At 41.1% G+C, this 20776-nt stretch overlaps 1 protein-coding gene across 10 annotated transcripts in view; it reads right to left on the reverse strand.

The window, feature by feature from the left end:
* MTUS1 (microtubule associated scaffold protein 1) overlaps positions 1-20776 on the reverse strand; it is a 176852-nt gene that overhangs the window by 126311 nt on the left and 29765 nt on the right. Inside the window, exon 1 of one of the 10 annotated variants that reach the window (XM_049865097.1) lies at positions 19263-20292. The exons of 7 other annotated variants lie outside the window; for them this stretch is intronic. The gene's annotated coding sequence lies outside the window, so the exon portion shown is untranslated. Of the gene's footprint in view, positions 1-14026; positions 14145-18871; positions 19066-19262; positions 20293-20776 lie in introns of those variants that run through there. 2 more of the 10 variants (XM_049865099.1, XM_049865095.1) reach the window with 2 other exon arrangements.

The following is a 20776-nucleotide window of genomic DNA, read 5'->3' on the forward strand; positions in this document are numbered from 1 at the left end:
ATTGGAGGAAGACTCATTAACAACTTGCATTATTCAGATGATACAACCTTGCTTGCTGAAAGTGAAGAGGACTTGAAGCACTTACTGATGAAGATCAAAGACCACAGCCTTAAGTACAGATTACACCTCAATATAAAGAAAACAAAAATCTTCACAACTGGACCAATAAGCAACATCATGATAAATGGAGAAAAGACTGAAGTTGTCAAGGGTTTCATTTTACTTGGATCCAACAATCAACACTCATGGAAGCAGCAGTCAAGAAATCAAAAGACACATTGCATTGGGCAAATGTGCTGCAAAAGACCTCTTTAAAATGTTGAAAAGCAAAGATGTCACCTTGAAGACTAAGCTGCGCCTGACCCAAGCCATGGTATTTTCAAATGCATCATATGCATGTGAAAGCTGGACAATAAATAAGGAAGACCGAAGAAGAATTGATACCTCTAAATTATGGTGCTGGCAAACAATACTGAATACACTATGGACTGCCAAAAAAACAAACAAATCTGTCTTGGAAGAAGTACAACCAGAATGCTTCTTAGAGGCACGGATGGCCAGACCGTGTCTTACATACTTTAGACATGTTGTCAGGAGGGATCAGTCCCTGGAGAAGGACATCATGCTTGGTAAAGTACAGGGTCAGCCCTCAAAGAGGTGGACTGACACATGGCTATAACAATGGACTCAAGCATAACAACGATTGTGGGCATGGTGCAGGACCAGGCAGTGTTTCCTCCTGTTGTACACAGGGTCGCTATGAGTAGGAACCGACTCAATGGCACTTAACAACAATAGCATATTTAAATTTCACTGTTATTTCTTGACTTTTGAGAGGTTAGCTCAGTGCAAAAAAAGTGTATTCTCAATTCTCTGGGTAATCAATTAGCATTCTTCTTCATAAAAACACCCATTCACAACATCAAGTGCCACAGCACTCCTGAATTACCTAATGGATAAACATAAAATTGGCTCTGGGTTTTCGCAAAGCTTCCCTATCAATTCTCGTATGATAAATATATCCTACACTATAAATGAAGAGATCTTTGTACTAGCATTACTATAACTCTGTAAACGATAAAAGCTTAGTTAATTGTTACTCCAGAGCCATTTTAAGAATTTTTTTTTTTTTTTGACACTGGGTGCCCATTTAACGAATTTGTGTTGACAAGCTCAAGTATGATACAGCTGTCAAAGGTCATAAAATCAAAGGTACACTGTACTAGCAAAAATAAATCTTATCAGTATCAGTGCAATTTTAGGGATGAGAATAGAAACCTGGCAACTCATGTCTGCAAAGTACCACACATGAGTACACCCAGTACACAAGGAATCACCATCCCTGCTTAGACACTAATAATGGGAAAATGTATCAATCCCACCCATCCCAAAGGCCATACAAATGTCATTCCTCCATAACGTCTCTTCCCACTGCTCCAGCCTTCTCTGGGCTCCTGTGCTCCCAAATCCCCAGATTTATAATCTCTTCACAGACCCTGGTGGCTCAGTGGTTAAGAGCTCAGCTGCTAACCAAAAGGTCGGCAGTTGGAATCCATCAGCCAATCCTTGGAAACCCCATGAGCAGTTCTTCTCTGCTCTATGGGGTTGCTATGAGTCACAATGGACTTGACAGCAATGGGTTTTTAACAGACTGCAGTAGGTGCTTGCCCATTATCCGTACTGGCCTTCTACGCTGCTCAAAGAACCCTGAGTTTGTAAAAGGTGTCTATCCCTACTCAATGTAATTTAGGAAAAGATGCCATCCTTGGTTCAGGGGTAAATTCTGATGGGTCTAAGCCAGTCATGGAAGTCTTAATTTTCTATGGAGTCTACGAAAATCAGAAGATGGCTCTGGTCCTTAAAATTTATTGCGTTTGCAAGAAATGTTTTAATGTCTCGGTTTAGAATTTCAATGAGCATAAATTTAACAAGAGCAACAAAAGTTGAAATAATAGAATTGGGCTCAAAGTTTCCACAAACTTTTTTTTTGTTTTTTCATTTGCAACTCATATAAGCTGCTAAGAGGGTTTTAAGTGCAAAATGTATCCTTGAGGATTATGGTAGTTTAGTGAGCAGTAATGTGTATATTCAGTTATACAAAAGAGACACAGAAGCTAGAGGTAAAAATGCCTGTGAATAATGTTTCATTCTACAAGCAAAAACTAAAAATGGACAGAGATAAATTCCCTATACTTTCTGAAGCCCAAAGGTCATCTTCCCACAGATCAAGACTTATAGCTTAAGACAGCATGGCACAGGCATACTCTTTTCCTAATACTAAGTCATTACAATTTCATATGTAATTTTGTTTGCTCAGTATAAGGGCTTTAAAAATCGAGGTGCCTGGTATAACTGAAAAGGCTGGTTCAGGCTTGTGCCCAACTCCATATTGTCATTTTTGCTTTTACTCTTGCAAAAGTCAAACCCTTAGACAAAGTAAACTTTTTCTCTGTGGTTAAATTAAAGATACGGAAAGAATGTCCCCAAAGGAGGGTTTTAACACAAGACCCTTATGTAGAATCCCCCAGCAGCCCTCAGGAAATGTTTTAAGATAATTACCCTGTGACCACCCTGTAAAACACCCCCTTCATCATGTTTTAATCCAAGTAGCCCACATTTGCGTTTCCAACCAATCACTGTAAAGAGTCTGGCTTCAAGTTGTCCCACCTCCAGCTTCCCTGATCTTGTAACTTCCAATCAGAATACTGTAACCTGAGCTCCTAACTAAGCCCTATAATTATACCTGCCTGACTGTCACTAGTGCTGGGTTTCACTTTGTGAGATCGGACGTGTCCCTGGCTCGAGCTGTGTTTACTTTCAATAAATCTCTCTGGGTTTTATTTTTAAATAGAGTATGCATCTTCAGTCTATGACAACTTACATACGAAAAAACATAAGAACAAGAAACCGAAATTGAAGATTCAGTGACATGTTAATCACAGATCTCAACACAGAAGGCAGAAATGACTGAGCAGGACACAGTGAGGCCACATCAGCCAATGTAGAAGGAAACACTACAAGGGAGCAAGCCAGTACACCCTGTAGGACTCCCAAATGACCAGGTATTGGATGAACAAACAACAGAAGATGGAGACAGGCGGGGCCTGGGAGGAGTCTGCCTGAAATTCTCTACAAGGATTCATTAGGCCCCTACCTCCTGCCCCATGTACCTACCAAGCCCTGTAAATTTAGACAACTACACTCCAGCTGGGAGAACAGCTGTCGTGGAATCTACTCCAACACACGTCAACCCCACTTGTGTCAAAGCAGAACTGTGCTTCATAAGGTTTCCATGGCTGATTTTTCAGAAGTCGGTTACTAGGCTTTTCTTCTGAGACACCTCTGGGTAGACTTGAGCTTCCAACCATTTGGTTAACATTCGAGCGCAGTAACTGCACAACCTAAGGACTCCCTCACCCGGAAGAAAGCTGTACAATACCAGAAGAAGTTGATTGAAGCTCCAAATTTAGAGATACTAGACGCAGAGATTCATATGGAGTCTGTTATGAGTCGAAATTTGAGGACAATCGGTTTGGTTTGTTTGTTTTAGACACACAGGAGGCTGGGAGGGGGGTGTGGGGTTGAAATCATGGAAATTCAGTGAAATTCTCCACAATAAGCATCCACTGGATTACAACCCCCAGCCAACAGATCAGACCATTCCTTGCAGAAACTGAACTGTATCCAGAGAAAGAGCCACAAACGCTGACATTTAGGGTTCCACAACAGAACAGCCAGCTGGCTACTCGTTCATGCCGCTGCCTAGCACACTGGCAATCCTTGTCCTCAACACAAAGTTCCCTCAGTTTTTGAGAGGCTCGGCCTAAAGAAGGAGGCCAAGCATTGGCCCAATACTTGAAGACATCCTCTGATGCTAAAAAAAAAAAAAACCCACAAGTCAGAGGAAACTGAGGCAATGCAAGCCAAAAAAAAAAAAAAATTAGAAAATCTATTGTTAATATCCTGAAAGAAAATATACCCACAGTGGTATTTTTTTTTAAAAGCAAAATGCTTAGACATGAATATGAAACTCAACATTAAAAATTTCAGAAAATATAGTGGGGAAAAAAAAACCAGGAATTTAAGCAAAAAGACCAAAAACGAGGGTGAAAAAGATTTTTTTTAATGAGGGATCCATCCAGGAGATATAGCATTCAACTCACAGTGTTCTCAGGAAAAGAAAACAACGTAAGAAGAAATGATACAAGGACGTTTCTCAGGGAAAGAAAACAACGTAAGAAGAAATGATACAAGGACGTTTCTCAGGAAAAGAAAACAACGTAAGAAGAAATGATAAAAGGACGTTTCCTAGAGCTGAAGGACAGAAGTCTACGGAGCTCCAGAGTCCCCCCCATACACGGAAAAGACCCGATCACTGCACGCCACTGTGACGCTTCAGAACAGAGGAAGAGTGTGAGAACAATTAATGGCTGCCAATACTTGGTTGTTTAATACCCATAAGAAGCTATTCTGTGTGCTTTACATGAATTGTCATATCACCCACAAACAACTCTTAGGTATCCCACCACCCACCTCTGTCACAGAGCCGATTTCCCAGTCACACTGACCCTGTAGGACAGAGTAAACTGCCCCCCAGGGTTTCCAAGTAATATTTACAGAAGCAGACTGCCACATCTCTTCCTGTGGAGCAGCTGGAGGGTTCGAACCACTGACCTCTTGGTTAGCATCTGAGTGCTTAACTGCAGTACCACCAGGTACTAGTATCCCCATTTCACAGATGAGGAAACTGAGGAACTGACAGTTATATAACCGCCATAGGCTGCATAGCTAGGAAGGAGCAAAGCTAAGCTGCCCGCTTTTGTGCCCACCATTTAACTGCTATGCTAAAAATTTCCGGGAGTGAAAAAAAGGTCATATGAAAGTTAGCAATCTGAAAGATAGACTTCTCTACATCAGCACTGGAAGCTGGAAGGAAATTAAATATTGTCTTCAAATTTCTGAGGAAAAAAAAAGTGTTTTCAAACTGGAATTCTGTACTCCGCCCAACCATAAATGGGAGCATAGGTTAAAGGGATTTTTAGGCACGTAGAGCCTCAAGCTTACCTCCCTTGCATGCCTTCTCAGGAAACAACCGGAGGATGGACGTCACCAAACGAGGAAGTAAACCAAGAAACAGGGAATCCAACTAAGGAGAAAGGAAAACGGAATCCCCAGGAAAAACGTGAGGTAACCACTGTGTCTAAACCTAGACAGGAAGCAGCACGCGTGGCAGCCAGAAGTCAGAGAGGTCCAGTAAAAGTGTCTGGGAAAAACACAGAACTAAGAAAAACTGCTAAGTTGCAACCAACTGAAAAATTACTAAGAGTAACCTTAGAGAACTTTTGGAGGATGTGAGAGTTTTCTGCCAGATATCCAAAGAAAACAAAGTAAATGAGAAGAAAAAAGGCAATTATTAACCTTAAGAAAAACAAATTATCATATAATAAAAGGAAAAACAATCACAGTACACCACTTGGCTCACCAGGGACATAGTTATAATAATGAAACAGAAACCCTGGTGGTGTAGTGGTTAAGATCTACAGCTGCTAACCAAAAGGCTGGCAGTTCGAATCCACCAGACACTCCTTAGAAACCCCATGGGGCAGTTCTACTCTGTCCTTTATGGTCACTGTGAGTTGGAATCGACTTGACGGTAATGGTTTTTTTGTTTGTTTTAAATAATGCAACTGAATATTGATGAAACAAAAAATTGTCATGTAGTTATAAAGGAAAGATTAGGGAGGGTGAAGGTGATGTAAAAAAACCCCAAATCTCTTCCTATAACAGGAAGCTAATAGGTGATGCTGAGTAAACACAAGAAACAGCTAAGGAATGCGAAGGGATTGCCCAGGAGAACGAGAGCGCTGAGCTTCTACACAATCCTTTCCGCACTCCTCGCCGTCTCAAACTCCGTGGATACGAAAAAAATTAAAGAATTAGGTGAAAGGATCATTTTGAATCTTTACTAAACCAAACCCAACCCAACCCAGTGCCGTTGAGCCGATTCTGACTCACAGCGACCCTATTAGCTATCGTGTTTTCGCTTTTATTCAGAATCATCTTGCTAAACAAGCGCCCGCCTGTCCTAGTTCCTTCCTAAACCCAAACAGCTGAAGTCTGAGCCACAGGAGACCCCACAGGAGGCTCACAGGGCTTCAGGAAGGAGCAGCGTGAGGGAGCCCGAGCTGTGGATGGCCCTCCTCTGAACCTGAACTAGTTTCTGGGTGGCTGCGGTAACCTTTCGATTTTAAGCCACTGCTCAGGCTTCAAATTTTCTATGCTGCTAACTCCAGCCACTCTGGGGGCACCTGTAGACAGACCATCAGGAGGCCCTGGGTGGTGCAAGTGTTTCGGCGCTGGACACTGACCGAAAGGCTGGCATTTTGAACTCACCCAGAGGTGCCTTGGAAAAAAGGCCTGGTGACATACTCCCAAAAGGTTGGCATTTTGAACTCACCCAGAGGTGCCTTGGAAAAAAGGCCTGGTGACCTACTCCCAAAAGGTCACAGCCTTGTGAACCCTACGGAGCACAGTTCTACTGCGTAATGGCAACTGGTTTGGTTTTTCTTTTTATGGACCATCCATGTCAGATGTCAAATTCCGCTCTGATCATATGTCAAAGCTAAGAGGCTGACAGTGAAACACATCATAATTTCAGGGACATGAAAATGTGAAAACATGTGTCTTAAAAATGATAAAATACAGGAGGCGGAGCCAAGATGGCGGAATAGACAGATGCTTCCGTGGAGCGCTCTACAACAACGACCCGAAAAACAAGTGAAACCAGTATATTCGTGACAAGCCGGGAGCCCTGAGCATCAAAGGCAAGCTTAGACAACGAACTAAGGGGCAGGGGAAGGAAGAGACCGTTCAGAAGGGAGAGGAGTTGCCGGACCTGAATCGCGGGGAGCCCTAAGGGACCATTCCCGGGGCGGTGGTGATGGCGGCGGGCTGGTCCTAGCATTGGGCCGCAGTTTCCTCAGGGAGAAGCACCCAGCCACACAGCCCACTCACGCCTCTGGGAACTGAGGAGAACGCAGTTTCCTCAGGGAGAAGCAGCAGCCACACAGCCCACTCACACCTCCAGGACCTGAGGAGAACGCAGTTTCCTCAGGGAGAAGCACCCAGCCACACAGCCCATTCACACCTCCGGAACCTGAGCAGAAGGGCGCTCTCGGCAAAAGCTAAGGACTTGTGGATATTTTACCGCGCCCCCCCCCTCAAGCCAGCTTCAGCGGCTGAATCCCCGGGTCTGAGATAGACCCTGGTGAGCACCTGGAGCCGTCCTCCCGGCCTTGGGGAAGGAAAAAATTTCCAGCGGGCGGGAAAAGATAATTTGCCAGCTCCATTAACCGGGGGAGCTCAGAAGCGGCCCCTTTCCAGGCATAAACCGTCCGTGGACCTTGACCACCCTTCCCTTCTGCATGGACCTGTGCGGGCCCATTTCGGGAGAATAGCCCCTTGTTGGCAAACTCCAAGCGTTTCAGCTATGTGGTGGAGAGGTGGGTGTTTGACGTTTGACATCGCTTTGCCTATTAAACAAAGTCCTCACCTACCCACAACAGGGACCTAAGGACTGGTGGCTCCACTTGGGTTGCCCAGCCACCCACGACAGGGGCCCAGGGATAACTGGTACCTCCTGGTCCTTACAACAAAATCTTTGGGTGCCCATGGTCCCTCTGCAGAGCCCACCCACCAGCATGCTCTAAGGAACAGAGATGCGTTTTCCTCAGAGACACTTGGGAGTTGGTTCTCAGCCCCCTGCCTTGTTCAGGGCATGACCCCCTGCTGCAATCAGATACGGGTATATACGCCAATCACCCCTGGCCCTCTAAGGCTGTAGGACACAGCCTGTACCACACACGTGATATCAGCTACCTGGAAACCTGAGCTGAATTCATACAAGAAAACTGAATGGACTCCTAGACTGATATACCTGATAACAGCTCTAGCCAGCTGCGGACAGGACACCAGAGCTCCAAAGATGAAAATAATCAAACTAGCTCACTCAAGCAACCCATAGGGGTATACCAAAACAAAACAAAGCAAGCAGCTACGACACAGTAAGCAAGCATAAACTAATACAGTAACTTATAGATGGCTCGGAGACAACAGTCAGTATCAAGTCATAAAGAAACAGGCCATGATCACCTCAAAGGCTCTCAAAACAAAGAATCCAGGGATCTTTTAGATGAAAGTGCATTCCTGGAATTACCAGATGCAGAATACAAAAGTTTAATATACAGAACCCTTCAAGACATCAGGAAGGAAATGAGGCAATACACAGAACAAGCCAAGGAACACACAGATAAAGCAACTGAAGAACTCAGAAAGATTATTCAGGAACATAATGAAAAGTTTAATAAGCTGGAAAAATCCATAGACAGACAGCAATCAGAAATTCAGAAGATTAACAATAAAATTACAGAATTAGATAACTCAGTAGAAAGTCAGATGAGCAGAACTGAGCAAGTAGAAGCCAGAATTTCTGAACTCAAAGATAAATCACTTGGCACTAATATATTTGAAGAAAAATCAGATAAAAGAATGTTAAGAAATGAAGAAACCTTAAGAATCATGTGGGACTCTATCAAGAGAAATAACCTACGAGTGATTGGAGAACCAGAACAGGGAGGGATAACAGAGAATACAGAGAAAATTGTTGAGGATTTGTTGGCAGAAAACTTCCCTGATATTGTGAAAGATGAGAAGATATCTACCCAAGATCCTCATCGAACTCCACATAAGGTAGATGTTAAAAGAAAGTCACCAAGACATATTACAATCAAGTTTGCCAAAACCAAAGATAAGGAGACAATTATAAGAGCAGCGAGGGATAAAAGAAAAGTCACCTACAAAGGAGAGCCAATAAGAATAAGCTCGGACTACTCGGCAGAAACCATGCAGGCAAGAAGGCAATGGAATGACATATTTAAAAAATTGAAGGAAAAAAATTACCTGTCAAGAATCATATATCCATCAAAACTGTCTCTTAAATATGAAGGTGAAATTAAGACATTTCCAGATAAACACAAGTTGAGGGAATTTGTAAAAACCAAACCAAAACTACAAGAAATACTAAAGGGAGTTCTTTGGTTAGAAAATCAATAATATCAGGTATCGACCCAAGACTAGAACACTGAGCAGAGCAACCAGAAGTCAACCCAGACAGGGAAATCCAAAATAAAAAAAAAAAACAAGGTTAAAAAAAAAGAAAAGCCCAACACAGGATAACAGCGATGTTATTATATAAAAGAAGACAACATTAAAATAAAGAGGGACTAAGAAATGTAATCATATACCTTCCATACGGAGAGGAAGATACGGTGATACAAAGAAATAAAAGTTAGTTATAAATTTAGAAAAATAGGGGCAAATAACAAGGTAACCACAAAAGAGACAAACTATCCTACTCATCAAAATAAAATACAAGGGAAAAATACAGACTCAGCAGAAACAAAATCAACAACAAAAATATGAGGAAAGAACAATGTATAAAGAAAATCTACTCAGCACATAAAATCAAGTGGGAAAAAGAAACTGTGAACACACAAAAAAAGACATCAAAATAATAGCACTAACTTCATACCTATCCATAATTACCCTGAATGTAAATGGACTAAATGCACCAATAAAGAGACAGAGAGTGGCACAATGGATTAAAAAACAAGATCTGTCTATATGCTGCCTACAAGAGACACACCTTAGACTTAGAGATACAAACAAACTAAAACTCAAAGGATGGAAAAAATATATCAAGCAAACAACAATCAAAAAAGACCAGGAGTGGCAATATTAATTTCTGACAAAACAGACTTTAAAGTTAAATCCATCAGAAAGGATAAGGAAGGACACTATATAATGATTAAAGGGACAATACACCAAGAAGATATAACCATATTAAATATTTATGCACCCAATGACAGGGCTGCAAGATACATAAAACAAACTCTATCAGCATTGAAAAGTGAGACAGACAGCTCCACAATAATAGTAGGAGACTTCAACACACCACTTTTGGTGAAGGACAGGACATCCAGAAAGAAGCTCAATAAAGACACGGAAGATCTAAATGCCACAATCAACCAACTTGACCTTGTAAACATATACAGAACACTCCACCCAACAGCAACCAACTATACTTTCTTTTCTAGTGCACATGGAACATTCTCTAGAATAGATCAGATATTAGGTCATAAACCAAGCCTTAGCAGAATCCAAAACATTGAAATATTACAAAGCATCTTCTTTGACCATAAGGCCATAAAAGTGGAAACCAGTAACAGGAAAAGCAGGGAAAGAAATCAAACATTTGGAACCTGAACAATACCCTGCTCAAAGAAGACTCGATTATAGAAGACATTAAGGATGGAATAAAGAAATTCATAGAATCCAATGAGAATGAAAACACTTCCTATCAGAACCTTTGGGACACAGCAAAAGCAGTGCTCAGAGGCCAATTTATACCAATAAATGCACACATCCAAAAAGAAGAATGGGCCCAAATCAAAGAACTATCCCTACAACTTGAACAAATAGAAAGAGAGCAACAAAGGAAACCCACAGGCACCAGAAGAAAACAAATAATAAAAATTAGAACTGAACTAAATGAAACAGAAAACAGAAAAACAACTGAAAGAATTAACAAGACCAAAAGCTGGCTTTTTAAAAAACTCAACAAAATTGATAAACCATTGGCCAAACTGACAAAAGAAAAACAGGAGAGGAAGCAAATAACCCAAATAAGAAATGAGATGGGTGATATTACAACAGACCCAATTGAAATTAAAAGAATCATATCAGATTACTATGAAAAACTGTACTCAAATTTGAAAACCTAGAAGAAATGGATGAATTCCTAGAAACACACTACCTACCTAAACTAACACAAACAGAGGTAGAACAACTAAATAGACGCATAAGAAAAGAAGAGATTGAAAAGGTAATCAAAAAACTCCCAACAAAAAAAAAGCCCTGGTCCGGATGGCTTCACTGCAGAGTTCTACCAAACTTTCAGAGAAGAGTTAACACCACTACTACTAAAGGTATTTCAGAGCATAGAAAAGGATGGAATACTACCAAATGCATTCTATGAAGCCACCATATCCCTGATACCAAAACCAGGTAAAGAAACCACAAGAAATGAAAATTATATGCCTATATCCCTCATGAATGTAGACACAAAAATCCTCAACAAAATTCTAGCCAACAGAATTCAACAACATATCAAAAAAATAATTCACCATGACCAAGGGGGATTCATACCAGGAAAGCAGGGATGGTTCAACATTAGAAAAAGGATTAATGTAATCCACCACATAAATAAAACAAAAGGCAAGAATCACATGATTTTATCAATTGATGCAGAAAAGGCATTTGACAAAGTTCAACAGTCATTCATGATAAAAACTCTCAGCAAAATAGGAATAGAAGGAAAATTTCTCAACATAATAAAAGGCATTCATACAAAGCCAACAGTCAACATCACCCTAAATGGAGAGAGCCTGAAACCATTCCCATTGAGATTCGGAACCAGACAAGGATGCCCTTTATCACCCACTCGTATTCAACATTGTGCTGGAAGTCCTAGCCAGAGCAATTAGGCTAGATAAATAAGGGGTATCCAGATTGGCAAGGAAGAAGTAAAAGTATCTCTATTTGCAGATGACATGATCTTAAACACAGAAAACCCTAAGGAATCCTCCAGAAAACTACTGAAACTAATAGAAGAGTTCAGCAGAGTATCGGGATACAAGATAAACATAGAAAATCAGCTGGACTCCTCTACACCAACAAAAAGAACATCGAAGAGGAAATCACCAAATCAATGCCATTTACAGTAGCCTCCGAGAAGATAAAATACTTAGGAATAAATCTTACCAGAGATGTAAAAGACTTACACAAAGAAAACTACAGTACACTTCTGCAAGAAATCAAAAGAGACTTACATAAGTGTAAGAACATACCTTGTTCATGGATAGGAAGACTTAACATTACAAAAATGTCTATTCTACCGAAAGTGTTCTATACATTTAATGCAATTCTGATCCAAATCCCAATGACATTCTTTAATGAGATGGAGAAACAAATCACCAATTTCATACGGAAGGGAAAGAGGCCCTGGATAAATAAGGCATTACTGAAAAAGAAGAACAAAGTGGGAGGCCTTACTTTACCTGATTTTAGAAACTATTATACCGCCACAGTAGTCAAAACAGCCTGGTACTGGTTCAACAGATACATAGACCAATGGAACAGAATTGAGAATCCAGACATAAATCCATCCACATATGAGCAGCTGATATTTGACAAAGGCCCCAAAGCAGATAAATGGGGAAAAGACAGTCTTTTTAACAAATGGTGCTGGCATAACCAGATATCCATCTGCAAAAAAATGAAACAAGACCCATACCTCACTCCATGCACAAAAACTAACTCAAAATGGATCAAAGACCTAAATATAAAATCTAAAATGATAAAGATCATGGAAGAAAAAATAGGGACAACGTTAGGAGCCCTAATACATGGCATAAACAGTACAGAAAACATAAAGAACACAGAAGAAAAACTAGATAACTCGGAGCTCCTAAAAATCAAACACTTAAGCACATCCAAAGACTTCACCAAAAGAGTAAAAAGACTACCTACAGGCTGAGAAAAAGTTTTTAGCTATGACATTTCTGATCAGCGCCTGATCTCTAAAATCTACATGATACTGCAAAAACTCAACTGCAAAAAGACAAATAACCCAATTAAAAAATGGGCAAAAGATACAAATAGACACTTCACCAAAGAAGACATTCAGGTAGTTAACAGATATATGAGGAAATGTTCACGATCATTAGCCATTAGAGAAATGCAAATCAAAACTACAATGAGATTTCATCTAACTCCAACAAGGCTGGCATTAATCCAAAAAACACAAAAGAATAAATGTTGGAGAGGCTGTGGAGAGACTGGAACACTTCTACACTGCTGGGGGGAATGTAAAATGGTATACAACCACTTTGGAAATCAATTTGGCGCTTCCTCAAAAAGTTAGAAATAGAACTACCATACGATGCTGCAATCCCACTCCTTGGAATACATCCTAGAGAAATAAGAGCCTTTACACAAACTGATATATGCACACCCATGTTTACTGCAGCACTGTTTACAATAGCAAAAACATGGAAGCAACCAAGGTGCCCATCAACAAATGAATGGATAAATAAATTGTGGTATATTCACACAATGGAATACTACGCATCGATAAAGAACAGTGAGGAATCTGTGAAACATTTCATAACATGGAGGAACCTGGAAGGCATTACGCTGAGTGAAATTAGTCAGTTGCAAAAGGACAAATATTGTATAAGACCACTATTATAAGAACTTGAGAAATAGTTCAAACTGAGAAGAAAACATTCCTTTGTGGTTACGAGAGGGGGGAAAGGGGAGGGAGGGAGAAGGGTATTCACTAATTAGTAGATAAGAACTACTTTAGGCGAAGGCAAAGACAGCACACGATACAGGGGAGGTCAGCACAATTGGACTAAACCAAAAGCAGTTTCCTGAATAAACCAAATGCTTCGAAGGCCAGCGTAGCAGGGGCAGGGGCCTGGGGATCATGGTTTTGGGGGACATCTAAGTCAATTGGCATAAGAAAATCTATTAAGAAAACATTCTGCATCCCACTTTGAAGAGTGGCGTCTGGGGTCTTAAACGCTAGCAAGCAGCCATCTAGGATGCATCAATTGGTCTCAGCCCACCTGGATCAAAGGAGAATGAAGAACACCAAGGACACAAGGTGATTACAAGCCCAAGAGACAGAAAGGGCCACATGAACCAGTGACTACATCATCCTGAGACCAGAAGAACTAGATGGTGCCCAGCTACAACCGATGACTGCCCTGCCCTGACGGGGAACACAACAGAGAACCCCTGAGGGAGCAGGAGAGCAGTGGGATGTGGACCCCAAATTCTCATATCAGATTTAATGGTCTGACTGAGACTGGAAGGACCCCGGTGGTCATGGCCCCCAGACCTTCTGTTGCCCAGGACAGGAACCACTCCCGAAGCCAACTCTTCAGACATGGATTGGACTGGACAATGGGTTGGAGAAGGATGCTGGTGACGAGTGAGCTTCTTGGATAAGGTGGACACTTGAGACTATGTTGGCATCTTCTGCCTGGAGGGGAGATGAGAGGGTGGAGGGGGTTAGAAGCTGGTGAAAAGGACATGAAAAGAGAGAGTGGAGGGAGAGAGCAGACTGTGTCATTAGGGGGAGAGTATTTGGGAGTGTGTAGCAAGGTGTATATGGGTTTTTGTGTGAGAGACTGACTTAATTTGTAAACTTTCACTTAAAGCACAATAAAAATAATTTTAAAAATCATAAAATACAGTAATTTGAAAAAAAAAAAAAAAAAAGCTCGGCACTACAAAGTGGCTATCAGGGCTAGACGTGAACTTAAAATGATCTATGGAATCTTAACAGCGACCAGACATTAAAATCCCCTTTTACACTGAAAATTAACCAAATCTCTGCCTGCTAGATAATGTACTACATCCTAGGCATTTCCTACTTCCCCTGCCTAGACATTCCCTACTGAATGTGGCTTTCAAAATTCAGCCGCAAGTGACAGAAAACCTCCAATAAGTGGCTTGAACAAGATAAAAGTCTATTTTTTCTCATGCAGAGGCCTGCATACGTTGACCCATAGTCAGATACCCAGGTGTCAGGGACCCAGGCTCCATCCGTCTCATTCCTCTGCTATGCATGACACCTTAACCTTAGGGTCCAAAATAGCACCATCTATGTTTCCACGGAAGAAGTACAGCCAGAATGCTCCTTAGAAGCAAGGATTGCGTGACTTTGTCTCATGTACTTCGGACATGGGATCAAGAGGAATCAGTCCCTGGGGAAGGACATCACGCTTGGCAAGGTAGAGGGTCAGCAAGGAAAGGGAAGACCCTCAATGAGACAGTCTGACACAGTGACTGCACCAACAAGCTCCAGCATAACAACAACTGTGGGGATGGCGCAGGACCTGGTGGTGTTTCTTTCTGTTGCACTGAGGGTCGCTATAAGTTGGAACCAACTTGACGGCACCTAACGACATGTTTCACTGAAAAGGAGCCCTCGTGGCACGATGGTTAAGTGCTGGGCTGCTCACCAACAGATAGGCAGTTCAAATCCACTCAGTGGCTCTCAAGAAAAAGATCTGGCAATCTGCTTCCATAAAGATTACAACCTAGAAAACAGCAGTTCTACTCTGTCACATGGGGTCACCGTGAGTCAGAAATGACTCGACAGCACCTAACAAGAACATGCTTTACGGAACAGGATAAAGGAACAGCACAGAAGCAACAAGGATGGAAACCATCTACCATATAACACTGCTGCTTATGCCACTGGCCACAGCTTAGACACACAGCCATACCTGCCTGCAAAGTGGGTTGAAAAACGAACACCAAGAACACAGGCTACCTGGACCCAACTGAAATTTTTATAATCTTCTTAGAAGAGAGGAAAACGGAGATTGAGGGACAAATAGCCCTCTCTGCTGCACTTACCACAGACCCTGTGCCTACTCCATAAAGCACTGCTCTTCACTATTAAGGGACTTAAAAATCCTTTGCTATCGAGGTGATTCTGACTCATAACAACCCTATTGGACAGAGGAGAGCTGCCCCATAGGGTTTCCAAGGAGCAGCTGGTGGATTCAAACTGCCAACTTTTTGGTTTGCAGCCGTTATCTTTTAACCATTGTGCCACTGGGGCTGCCTTAAGGGACTAGGTTTGCACATATACCTCCATAGTTGTCCATTTATCTTTTAACGGGGATTTTCTAGAAACCAGAATGCTTTAAACGCAGATCCATTCTCCGTGTACTTTGCCAGACTCAGGGGAGGTCTTTGGGAGAGACAGTCAATTCAATGTCCCTCAGTTTTAACAACTATAGTGTTAGACTTGAAGAGGCATTTCAGACCCTGAAGAAAGCTCACAGATGATTTTGAACCATCCTGATGTAACAGAAAAGTTGAGTTTCTTTTTGAAAAGACAGTCCATCAAGCTTATAGTCAGTCTGGCTTTGCTTTTCAATGAATAAAAACCCATGGACAGTTCAGTTTTTAAGTGTGATCAATAACAGCTGTGCTTTTGGATCTTTGACTAAAATTTGTTTTCAAGCAAAAATTATGGGCTGCTAATATCAAAAAATAAGCATAATTAGCGATACTATTTGAAACATGTATTCGATACTGTTACGGACTGAATTATGTCCCCTAAAAATGTGTCAACTTGGCAAGGCTGTGATTCCCAGTACTGTGTGGCTGTCCTCCAATATGTGATCTGATGTGTTATAAATCCTACCTCTATGATGTTTACTGGGCAGAATTAGAGGTAGTTATGTTAATAAGGCAGGACATAATCTACAGAATTAGGTTGTATCTTGAGTCAATCTCTTTTGAGATATAAAAGAGAAAAGCAAGCAGAGGAGAGGACCCTCATTACCACCAAGAAAGTAGACCCAGGAGCATGCATCCTTTGGACCCAGGGTCATTGTGCTGAGAAGCTCCTAGACCAGGGAAAGATTAATGACAAGGACCTTCCCCCAGAGCCAACAGAGAGAGAAGGCCTTCCCCTGGAGTTGATGCCCAGAATTCGGACTTCTAGCCTCCTAGACTGTTGAGAGAATAAATATCTGTTTGTTAAAGCCACCCACTTTTCGTATTTCTGTTATAGCAGCACTAGATAACTGAGACAGATGTCTACTGTGTGTAGACACCGTTAGGATCTGGGCAGAGAGACCAGATTAGAAGCACTTTGAGACACACAAGTGTAATAAGGGAGCCATCACAGAAATGAAGTTAGGTGCCTCAACAGAGCTCAATATACAAGAGAAGCCACGAACAAATCACAATTGAGAGAATACCGAGGTTTGCCTCTGGAAGTCAAAGGAAAAAAAAAAGCACTTTGCGGAGTAGAAATGGAGAGATGGAGATGGGCAAGGTAGCTGGAAAGACCCACACGGGCTCGGAAGTGTGAAAGGGATCAGAATAGCAGGAGACAGAAGCTCAAAGCCGCTGGTGGGCGGGGTAAGAGGGAGCAGCCTCTCCTGCTGAGGAGAGAAGAATGGCAGGACATCGTTGGGATGCAACCCAACTTACCCAGGAGCAGTGAGAGGAGGTGGAGATGAATGGACAGACGGCGCTTCCAAGGCTCACCTCTGCATTGTCTGCCCCGAGCATCACAGCCCCGTACACAGTAAGTGCCGAACAAATGTCTGCTGAATTAAATATTATTTTAAAAGGCTATTTCACTCATATTAATATTTAAAGAAGGATGCCACAGCAGATAGTACAGGAAAGCTGCATAAATAATCTCTCACATCTAGGTGGATACAAAAAGGACTGAAGCTTTTAGAATAAACTAGGGGAGCTGTATAATGTTCTTTTTCTTTAAATAAACCATGAGTTTAGGAAATTAATTCTGGGTGCACTAGATGCTATAAATTTTTCACCCATTCCCAACAATACATAAAGGAGAGGTTCAAAGAATGAGTAAGAGATCTGGGTTTAAATAAGTGATTTACTGAGCATAGAGACAGACCCTATTTAGATGAATCATGCCAGGAACAGTAATTCGCTTCTTCTTAAAATGTGCAAATTTAAGTGTTTTTAAGAGCAAATATCATTCAACAATGAAAGCTATGACAGAAACTCGGTTTATGCCAAGGGTAAAAGAACAATTCAAACTATCTCAACAAAAACATATTATTCCCTTTCCTACCCACCTCCAAAGCCACATACTAAGGGTTGTATTTAAAATATCTTTCAGATCCTACATTTCACCAGAATATTTTACAGGAATAATCAAGTATTCTCAGGTATCCTGAAAGCACTATCGTAAGACCACCAGCAGACAACGGAAAGTGGGAGACAGATGACATGTCGAAGGCTCTGAAGCTGATTTGAAACACACCAGAAGAATAAAGACCCATCCATTGGAAAATAACCATTCTACACCAGTAAATTAAGACTTGTTGTGGTTCAATTACTACTCTGTTTATACTTCATGGGTAAATAAAGGCATTTTTTAAACTTAGGATTCTTATAATTTAAATAAAATTAAAACTGGTATCAGAAAACTTATTTATTTCATTAATAATACAGGCCAGTCAGTCTTTCATAGATAATTTACATTACACATTTCAAGCCTTTTGTGGGGAGGGGGAGATAGGAGGAGCAAGGCCCTAGCTGATTACAAGGACACACCCGTGAAGGAAAGTTCCTAGCTAAAATTTCAGGAGTATAAAGATTCAACACAAAGTCAATTTGACTGACCTACTGAGGCTCAAGAATTCTGATTCCTGGCATTTATTCCAAAAATATGCTTCCTTCTAAAATTTTCTGGCTTAAGAACTTCGTGAAACCTCAAAAGCAGCATGTAGAAGACCTCGCGCACGCACAAACTCTTAAAAGTTCTCTCCTGAATGTTTAGTCAGCTCCCTAGGTAAAACGTTTTAACATTTGCCTTTTCGAAATAACTATGTGTCGGGAGATCCAATATTCTTTAACACATCATACAACAGCATAAATAACAAAGTTGAGTTCCCCCAAAGCTCATGTGTTGCTGCTAAGATACAGTGGAAGCCAAATTGCCAAATTAAATGTGCTCAGAGCATTTTAAATCATAAACATTCCAGTAGTTGTACTTTCCTTCCTCCCCTCCCCCAACTATGCCTCATTCTTCTACCCTTTGTTTACACACATGTACACACACATACATGCACACAGTTATAACCAGGATCGCACTGCAAAGGCGACCAAATAACCAAGATTCTAGACACCTCAGATCAGACAGTAAACATCTGTAGCAATGTCCTACCTCACTCCAGGCTGCTGCTGGTGAACCATAAAGTAACTACGGTCAGCTGTAACAATGTATAAAACTCTCACACATTGCTCACTGAGAGTTCTGGTATTTCACAGCTGGCACCTAAAACAGAGCGCCACATGTAACTATTTTCTTTTCCAAAAATTAAGAGTATATGCACATCTGTTTATAATAATCTTTGCATTTTCACACATTCTAGAATTCATCCTGAAGGGTAATTAGATATGATAAACACTACAAACAAGACTTAAAGAGAAGTACGTGAAATTCAAAAAGCAGCTTATTAACAAAAAGCATCCCTTCTAAAACTGAATCAACTCTAGGGCTTTGGCTGAATTTAAATGCCCACGACCAACTCTATGCAGCGAACTTGCCTACTTACATTCCTCAGAATATCAAAATCCACAGATGTCAAAGTCAGCAAGAGATGTCTTATTCAAGGTATTTGTCAAAAAGAAAATAAATCCTCTTTGGTTGTACTGAAGAGCTGCCTGTTTCATACAGCAGTGCAGAAACCAGGACCAGACGAAGAGAAATCCACACAGCAGTGCAGAAACCAGGACCAGACGAAGAGAAATCCACACAGCAGTGCAGAAACTAGGACCAGACGAAGAGAAATCCACACAGCAGTGCAGAAACTAGGACCAGACGAAGAGAAATCCACACAGCAGTGCAGAAACTAGGACCAGACGAAGAGAAATCCACACAGCAGTGCAGAAACTAGGACCAGACGAAGAGAAATCCACACAGCAGTGCAGAAACTAGGACCAGACGAAGAGAAATCCACACAGCAGTGCAGAAACTAGGACCAGACGAAGAGAAATCCACACAGCAGTGCAGAAACTAGGACCAGACGAAGAGAAATCCACACAGCAGACCATACAATGAGTCCTCTCAGGAGACCACAGTTACTCACAGACCAGATCAGCTTCTCAGCAGTAATAGGGCTGAGTGTAATGACTTTTTTTTTTTCCAAACGAAAGAATTTTCCTTGGACTTTCTGCCAATTTAGACATCACAGACTTTTTTGAGGCTTTATAGGCAGAATACCGTATGCAGATGTTTCTTGGTTATAGCATGCGTCACTTACAGTAAAACTCCAAACAAAAACAGCAAGCTCTGTGAAGTAAGCAACGCGCTCATCTCTTCAGGCCATCTCTGAAAACGGGGGGACTTCTGACTGTCAGATAAAATCGGCATTCACTGCCGCCAGAGACCACTTCTGGACTCAAGGAACCAGAATATCCCAATGACGTGGGTAACAAAAAACGAGAGCACAGTTTTGAAGGAGATGTGTTAAGTATATATCTGTGTCATCACAGGTCAGGTTTAAGACATGACCTTTATAAAGCTGTCTACTATCGTACTTCTCATTTCCTGTATTAATAAATTCTTAGGAGTTTCATATCCTTTAAACTTAGAAAGTTCTGAGTTGTTCAAGTCTCCAATTAATGCAAAATAAATACAATGTTTATATGTGCAAGGGTAAGTTCTAGAAAGATATGTACCATATCATTAACAGTGGTACCTTCCAGGCCTGGAGGTAGGGGGTGGGGAGGCAGGATGGGATCTTACACTTTATAAATTTGCTTCATACGTTTCCATTATTATTTAAATGTTTATAATTCTGGAATTTTTTTATATAAAAATATCAAAGGTAGGTTTATGCTCCAATGAAACAAAACACATTCTTTATGGATTGTACTTTTTCAATCAACATTTCTTTCATACAAACTGAAATAAAAAAATCTGGAAATAATTTATTCAGACTCCTGGCCAGTGTATCTGCTGTTAGCAACATTATTAATAGTGTCATCAAAATTGTTACTTTTGATGTCCCTAAATAAATCTCTTTCAAATTTCCAATAGCACCGTCTGATTCCAACACCTGAAATA

This window comes from Elephas maximus, chromosome 22 (assembly GCF_024166365.1).
Source record: "Elephas maximus indicus isolate mEleMax1 chromosome 22, mEleMax1 primary haplotype, whole genome shotgun sequence".
NCBI lineage: Eukaryota > Metazoa > Chordata > Mammalia > Proboscidea > Elephantidae > Elephas > Elephas maximus.